Raw genomic sequence first — 8,765 nt, 5'->3', positions numbered from 1 at the left:
AGTGGTGTTTGTGTTCAGACATTCTCTGAAATATTCATGCACCTCCTTCAGTTTTGCCTCCATCCACTTTATTCATGCTGCAATTAGATTATCAGTACACATTTGTATTTGACTCTTGATTCAATTTCAAAGTGTTATCAGACACTGGACGGGAACCAAATAGCTATAGGTCACCTAGGTGAGTCAAGTGACCTAAAAAACAGTAAACTTACGCAAAAATGAAGGGGACCAATTAGACTTAATTACATATTCTATTCAAGTGGAATAAAATGGAAATTTTAACTCAATAAATGTAATCAATCAAGATTTATATAATACAAAGTTTTAAATAAATGACATTTTCATCCCCATCCAAAGACAGATATATAATTAAATAGGAGTATTCATAACATTTCAGATTTACAGGCAATTCAATTCATAACAAGAGGCCTAGGGGCCACATCGCTCACCTGAGCACTATGGCTAGAAAAAAAGCAGAAATTAGTTCAGTCTTGAAAGGTTGAAAAGTTTAAATATAAAAGTGGGGGGGGGGGGGGGGGGGGGGTCATGAATTGAACTAATTTGAATCTACATTATTTGAGGATGCTTCCATTTAAATATGACCAATCATGGCTTTGCTGTTCTTGAGAAGAAGATTTTTAAAGATTTTTCCTATATATTCCTACGTAAAACTTTGATCGCCCATTGTGGCCCCACCCGACCCCCAGGGGTCATGATTTGAACAAACTTGAATCTACACTACCTGAGGATGCTTCCACATAAGTTTCATATGTTCAAGCACAGTGGTTCTTGAGAAGAAGATTTTTTAATGATGCCATTAATTTTTCACAAATTCTTAATTATCTCCCCTTGGAAGAAGGCGTGGCCCTTCATTTGAACAAACTTGAATCCCCTTTACCCAAGGATACTTTGTGGCAAGTTTGGTTGAAATTGGCCCAGTGGTTCTTGAGAAGAAGATGAAAATGTGAAAAGTTTAAAACAACAACGACAACAACGACGACAGACAACGGACAAATTTTAATCAGAAAAGCTCACTTGAGCCTTTGGCTCAGGTGAGCTAATAAGCTCTTAAAAAATTCAACATCATTACCTTCCAGTGTGATATCTGTCAATTTTCTGCAAGCATTTTTCACAGTCAAGCCATACACTGTTTACAGCACAAGTTTGGAAATGTCCACAGGCTCAATGACCCCCGAGATCTGCCTATAATGTATTTTATGGACGTCTACTGTATGACCCAAGTGATTTGTCAGCCATTGTTGTTGTTGGGGTGATATGTCAAATACCTGAAAACACAAAAGCAGTCTCATCAAGATTCTAGAAACTATTGTACATCCTATATTTTCAAGTAAAGAAATTTATCGAAGTCAAACAACTATTTGAATTCCTGAGCTATATGTTTATTATGTAGACTGAAGTGTATCAAGCTATAAATAAATATACTAGTCTGTACTGGTCAGCCAAGTTGACTTTTAAATCAACAAAAAAAAAAAAAAACAATTACTGTGTAGAATCCACAAAGAAACATTCTTGTCAAGTTCCTGTCCAGTTTGGTTCAATTTGCCCAATGGCTCACAATAGGATTGAAAAGTTAAAGTTTACAGACAAGGTGGACCATGGTGTACATTAAATTTTATTCATTAGGTTAAGTTTCTCAGTAATACAACTTAATAAATAGTGTATTTGATATTGTTATTTTATTTTGTTGCTTTACTATTGTTTGTCCTGTTTACGAAAATAAACACAGCAATAGGTCGCCAAACCATAATGCACATAACGCAACTAAATTTCTGAAAGTCTAGGAAAACAGCTGATAAAAATAAATGGCTTTTTGTTGATAAAAAATTCCGGTCCGGCAGAAATTCATTTGGCCCTGTGAAATGCATCAGACTGTCAGTCCAAATGTCCAGTGTTAATTTTTTTTTTTCAAGAACACTGAGCAATTTAGTTGATTTTCAATTATTTCTACGGAAGTTGGCAGTTTTTTTTTTTACCACAGTCAGATAAAGCAAAATGATGAACCAGATGGAAAAAGCTACATGCACAGTATTCTTCATACACAAGTCTAATAAAGTACATGTTATTAAATACATTACATGTAAGCACTCTGAAATATGTCTTGTGTTTTGTTCTGTTTTAACTTCCATTTCTGGTAAATTTCATTTTTATAAATAGTCTATGTACTCAAATTTTGCTATGAAGATGGCTACTGCTTTATTTAAAAACTTGACAGAACATTAATAATGACTATAGAAAACATTAGTTTATTTTTAAAAAAAATTGTATGCAACCTCATGAATGTTTATTACCATTTTAAATTTTTACCATTTCTATTTTCAGACTTTTTTAAATCCCCTCAGTCACAATTCTATGTCAAGTTCGGAAAAAAAGCCAAGGGTTCCAAGTAGACTAGGATACACTCATCCACATTTGTGCAATTACATGAATGAATATCCTGAATATCTTTTCATAACCTAAAATTGGAAAATGTTCATTCCTTTCTTATCCCAAATAGATTTCTTGAATTGATAAAAAATTCAATACTGTAAAAATCTAACAGAAAGAATTTTTTGAGACTGAAAAAAAATGGTAAGAGAATGTAATTGATAGGGGTATTCTGTCATGTCATTGTTCATTTTAAAATTAATATTGTGAATTTTATGTGCAACACATTAAGTGCTCTTACCTTGGCATATCTCTACATCATTTGGTAATTGATCCACCTGTGCAATGGTAAAATAAGAAATTTATCTCTATATTTTTAGATAAACCTTACTACATAACATGCAGAAGCCCTGTCATTATTTTCCTTTTAAGAAAAATATACCCCTACCTTAATAGGTAGGGGTATATTTTTTCTTCACTAAAAGAAAAGTAATAACTTCAGCCAGTCAGGTGCCTGTGATTGCATGTTGGGAATATGTTAGGTATGTCAGGGGTGTGCAGTTAAAAAAATTAAATACTAGCCCACGGGCTAGTGGCAGCAATAAAGTTACTAGCCCCAAGTAAAAAATTACTAGCCCAAATGTAAAGGGGGGGGGGGGGGGGTTAACAGAAAATAGTTTATTGTTGAAAAAGTCAGGGTTTTAATGTCATTCTTTTTAAAATTAAAGTTTAATTCTCACTAGTAAAATTAAATCATGTATAAATTAATAATTATGATAGAAAATAAAAATAAATTCAAATAAATTATCTACAATGAAATGAAAATCATTTTTTTTTTCATCTTAAATCATTAAATACGCTGGAAATATATTTTATGTAAACCACATTACACTTATCTTTCAGTTGATTGAGTGATCGTAAATAATTTAATGAGATATCTGCATGTGTATTTACCATAAACAGAGGAATAGAGGAAATTCGGATAAGATAAAAACGATCGTTTTTGGAAGTAAATAAGTCAGGTAGCACTGCAAAATGGATAAGATTATGGAGATTAACGAACAGTAGGAACATGCTGCCGAATATATTTTTTCATATTTTGAGAATTTAATAGCAAATAACGAGTGAAAATACCGATAGTAATATTCATGTGTCACATTGGTAGTTTTAATTTTTACTAGCCCAAGGGGCTACCTCTGTGCAGAAAACTACTAGCCCGACCCCAAAAAATGGTAGCCCCGGGCGTCGGGCAATGCTAATTGCACACCCCTGTATGTTGTGAAATGTAGAGAGGCTGTGTGCCAGATCTTCACTAATTATACAGCAATTTTGATTTCCTTACATATCAGATGTGATTAACTTATATACAGTTATCTAGTTATTGTCAATTACCCCCATCTATCACCATCTCTGCTATCTTTACACTACATGAAATGATGCCCAACAATTTATGGACAAACGATTGTCAAAATTTTTATTACCTTCTCCTATTTACCTCGTCAAAACATACAAAAGTTTATTATTATATAAAATTTAATAATTAACACTTCTGATTTATCAAAGATTATGTATACGATAGTTTTCTAAATGCAGCTCGCGCCATATCAAGTCGATGAAGACAGAGGAAATTCCAAATACATACAAGTATCATTTAAATTAATTGTTCCGATACTTATCCTACTGTTGTACACATTTACGTAAAAAATAGTACATTTTAATCAATTTTACATTTAAATCAAATTTACCTAAGCAAGACATCTATCAATGGGTAAATAAATCGAAGAAACTTACTTTTGCTCTTGTTGAGTTGACCTCGAGCGCTTCTAAGTCGCCATATTTTTTAGTCAAAACAAAACGCCGCAAAGATCAAGACTAACGGAAGTTGATTTTCGGAACTCTCGGGAGTTACTTATGTTAAATTTAGCGTTCCGAGTGTAAAACCGAGATCGAAATACGGTGAGTCCGTAGAAACAACTTTTTCAGACATTTTTTTGGACAAGTCATCGTGTCCAAGTCGTGTTGGGTACTAACCGGCAAATACCCAATTAAGGCATTTTAAGTAAATTTAGCGACACTTCTTATTGGGTATACCCAATTAGCAAAAAGTACCCAATAAGTACCAACTGTGTATAAAAAGAACCCAATAAATGCACTCTCGTAAACACGTCTGTCACACTTTTAATTCTCAAACTCCTCTTACATTTTACACAGTAGCCTAATCATCTTTTGGGAGGTGTTTGGTGGTGTCATGTAGATGTGCAGTAAAGTTTCGGAATTTTCATGTTCACCCTGGGGGTCAAATGGGGGTCGAAAAATGACGTTTTTTATGCAAAAAGCCCCTGGTTCCCTGAACTCCTCTTACATTTTACACAGTAGCCTAATCATCTTTTGGGAGATGGTTGGTGGTGTCCTGCAGATGTGCAGTAAGGTTTCGGAATTTTCATTTTCACCCTGGGGGTCAAATGGGGGTCAAAAAATGACGTTTTTTATGCAAAAAGCCCCTGGTTCCCTGAACTCCTCTTACATTTTACACAGTAGCCTAATCGTCTTTTGGGAGATGGTTAGTGGTGTCCTGTAGATGTGCAGTAAGGTTTTGGAATTTTCATTTTCACCCTGGGGGTCAAATGGGGGTAAAAAATGACGTTTTTTATGCAAAAAGCCCCTGGTTCCCAGAACTCCTCTTACATTTTACACAGTAGCCTAATCATCTTTTGGGAAATGGTTGGTGGTGTCCTGTAGATGTGCAGTAAGGTTTCGGAATTTTCATTTTCACCCTGGGGGTCAAATGGGGGTCGAAAAATGACGTTTTTTATGCAAAAAGCCCCTGGTTCCCTGAACTCCTCTTACATTTTACACAGTAGCCTAATCATCTTTTGGGGGATGGTTAGTGGTGTCCTGCAGATGTGCAGTAAGGTTTCGGAATTTTCATTTTCACCCTGGGGGTCAAATGGGGGTCAAAAAATGACGTTTTTTAAGCAAAAAGCCCCTGGTTCCCAGAACTCCTCTTACATTTTACACAGTAGCCTAATCGTCTTCTGGGAGGTAGTTGGTGGTGTCCTATAGATGTGCAGTAAGGTTTTGGAATTTTCATTTTCACCCTGGGGGTCAAATGAGGGTCAAAATATGACGTTTTTTATGCAAAAAACCCCTGGTTCCCAGAACTCCTCTTACATTTTACACAGTAGCCTAATCGTCTTTTGGGAGATGGTTGGTGGTGTCATGTTGATGTGCAGTAAGGTTTCGGAATTTTCATTTTCAAGTTTTTGATGCAGTGGAAGAGCTCTCACTAATACATATCAGCATATTACTATTAGGTTTGATAAAAATATCTTGAATGATTTATTTAAAACTGAGCTTAACACTTATTTGAGAAAAGAGAGGTCAAGGTCAACGGAAAGGTTGAGGTCAAAATGTTGATGCAGTTGAAAAACTTATATCAGTATGTATTTACTATTAGCATAGAAGTTCAACAAAAATATCAGAAATGGTTTATTTAAAATGTAGATAAGGCCAAATAAAAAAATATGTGTGGTTCGGGTTACCCGACCTTCCCTATTTTATACCCCCGACCCTAAACTTTTTATTGGCAATTTTCATATTTTTCCGGAATTTCCCCCAATTTCCATCAATGGCTCCAGTTTAAGTTTTAGTTTCAGCAATGACGGCCTCCTTGCAAAACATAGTGCAAGTGTTTAATAGTGTTAAATCCAAAGCAAGCTAGCATGTAGGTGTCCCCTACCAATATTGACTAGTATATTATCACACCACATCTAAATGCCATTTGCAAAGCAGTGATAGGTACTATTTAGAAAAAAAATTAAGAAAATCATTTTGTTAAAAAAAAAAAAACAAAAAAAAATAAAAAAAAAAATAAAAATCCCTACCTACCTACCCTAATTTTTTTGGAAATGTAACCGGAACCACACATATTTTTTTGTTTGGTCTAAACACTAATTTAAAAAAGTGAGGTCAAGGTCAAAGGAAAAGTCAAGGTCAAAAAAGTTGATGCAATTGATATCTCTCAGCAGTATAATTATATCAGCATATGAAGTTTGATAAATATATCTTGAATTGTTTATTCAAAACTGATCTAGACACTAATTTAAGAAAAGTAAGGTCAAGGTCAAAGGAAAATTCAAGGTCAAAAATTTTGATGCAGTTGAAAAGCTTACATCAGTATGTATCAGCATATGACGTTTTATTGAAGTCGGACATGACAAACACTATATGCCTCGGCCATATTCATGGCAGGGCATAAAAAACTTGAATCTACACTATATGAGGATGTTTCCATATCAAAATGACTAACAAGCAAATTCAAAGAATTGTGGTCCCCTGCTTTCCGTGTCCTAGTGGATGGGATGCCATTATTTATGACATATTGTTTCAAATATGCAGGCCTTATCATATGTCATTCAAAAGTAATCACCAAAGTTAAAATTTTTGAAAATTAGGTAAAACATCAAGGTCAAGGGGTAAAAAATCATAGCATGCTAATAAACATCTTGTTACAGGTAATGTACATGTCAAATATAAAAGTCCTATCTCTTCTCAATCAAAAGTTATAAGGAAATATAACATTTTTGAAAAGTAGGTTAAACTTCAAGGTCAATGTCACAGAGTCAAAAGTCATGATATATTTAGAAAGGTCTTGTCACAGGTAATATACATGTATAATATGAACGCCCTATCTTTTCTCTTTCAAAATGATCATTTGAAATAATGTTAAATTTTTTGAAAAGTAGGTCAAACTTCAAGGTCAAGGTCATGGGTTCAAAAATCATGGTATGTTTAGAAAGTTCTTGTAGGTAATGTACATGTGAAATATGAAATCCCTATCTCTTATTATTCAGAAGTTATGACCAAGGTTAAATTTATTGTGACAGACGGACAGACTGACAAACGAACAGACTGACAGACAAATGAGATTTAATGTCCCCTACCAGGTCCCTTTTGTGAAAACGGACGACAATAATGCCCTTGCTATTCATGAGAAGAAGATTTATGATGGAAAAAATCCCCTGCATTTTTCTATGTAAATCATTGGATCCCCATATGTGGCCCCATCCTACCCCAGTGGGTCATAATTTTAACAAATTTGAAGCTACACTGTCTATGTAAAGAAAGTTTCAACTTTTTGGGCCCAGTCAGTGGTTCTTGATAAGACTTTTTTAAAATGATACCACCAAATTTTCACTAATTCTTGATTATCCCCCCTTGAAAGAGGGTGTGACCCTTCACTTGAACAAACTTGAATCCCCTTTACCCAAAGATGCTTTGTGGCTGGGTTGGTTGAATTGGCCCGGCGGTTCTAGTGAAGAAGACAAAAATGTGAAAAGTTTACAGGCGGACAGATGAATGACAAACAAAATATGATCAGAAAACCAGAAAAACTCAAGTGAGCTAAAAACTGATGATCACAAGTACTTGGAAAGAGTTACAGTATTTGAAAAGCAGTTTTTTTTTCATGCATTAATTGTTTTCAGAAGCTGAAAAGGTATGACTTGTATCCATGTTGAAAAAACTTCACATTTCAGAAAACAGTATGATTAAAAATAGTTAATCAAGGTGCTTTGAGTAGCAAAATAAGCTAAACTGGTATAGCTAATTCAACCACAGAGCTTAGTGAATTTTAAAATGCACAACCTTTTCAACTCTTAATCATTCTTAAAATATTTATATCATCATTTCTGATTCAAGGGAGAACTAGAGATATGATCAGAAGTATATCCATTGACTAATAAACATGTACATGTATATTGTGTTTTTTAAGTCATTAATGTTTGTTTGTTGTTAAATGTCCCTCTTGGGAATTTTTCACTCATACGAAGACACCACCACTTAAAAATAATGAAGACGTACAAGTCAGATTTAAGGTTAACATTCATTTTAGGAATTTTCAACAATTAATTAAGACGTAAAGAGATAACTCCTTCCCCTTCCCAGACCCCAGTTTGTTCATGTATGCAAACTAGTCTAATACTTTGGTTTGACATAAAAAAAATGTGAATACATACAAATAGTTTAATGGTCCATCTCTTTGAATGATTTTCATTCCTAATTCTAGGTTGACCCAAATTCATGAATGAAATGTCAAGTAATCTTATCATTGATGCACTTCTATTTAATTTGATGTAGTCATATTATGAACAAGAGAGTGGGGATGACCTCAAGGGTTCATAACCTTAAACCATTAGATGTACATAACATAATAACACAAGAAACAAAATTATGTCTAGTCAAATGGAAAAATTTTCTACTATTTAGGAGTCGCATGATCATTTGTCATTTCAAGGACAGGGAGCGGCTAGGGAGATTGGAACCCCCCCCCCCCTGGAATTTGCAGAGTTATTTAAATAGGACTATATACTGATTTACAG

At 34.3% G+C, this 8,765-nt stretch overlaps 1 long non-coding RNA gene across 1 annotated transcript; it reads right to left on the bottom strand.

Annotated features, from left to right (window-relative positions):
* Positions 1-1,100: 1,100 nt before the first annotated feature.
* Positions 1,101-4,219, bottom strand: LOC133203795 (uncharacterized). The gene is made up of 3 exons (XR_009723474.1): positions 4,177-4,219; positions 2,687-2,723; positions 1,101-1,286 (listed from the first exon to the last, which is right to left on the bottom strand). It is a non-coding gene; the product is annotated as an uncharacterized LOC133203795 (long non-coding RNA).
* Between the last annotated feature and the right edge of the window lie 4,546 nt (positions 4,220-8,765).

The sequence above is a fragment of the Saccostrea echinata genome, unplaced genomic scaffold (genome assembly GCF_033153115.1).
Source record: "Saccostrea echinata isolate AGI-Se365-2 ecotype Australia unplaced genomic scaffold, CSIRO_AGI_Sech_v1 ptg000051l, whole genome shotgun sequence".
In the NCBI taxonomy this organism is placed as follows: Eukaryota; Metazoa; Mollusca; class Bivalvia; order Ostreida; family Ostreidae; genus Saccostrea; species Saccostrea echinata.
Note: the sequence above shows the minus strand (reverse complement) of the source record. Positions and strands in the feature narration are given on the sequence as shown.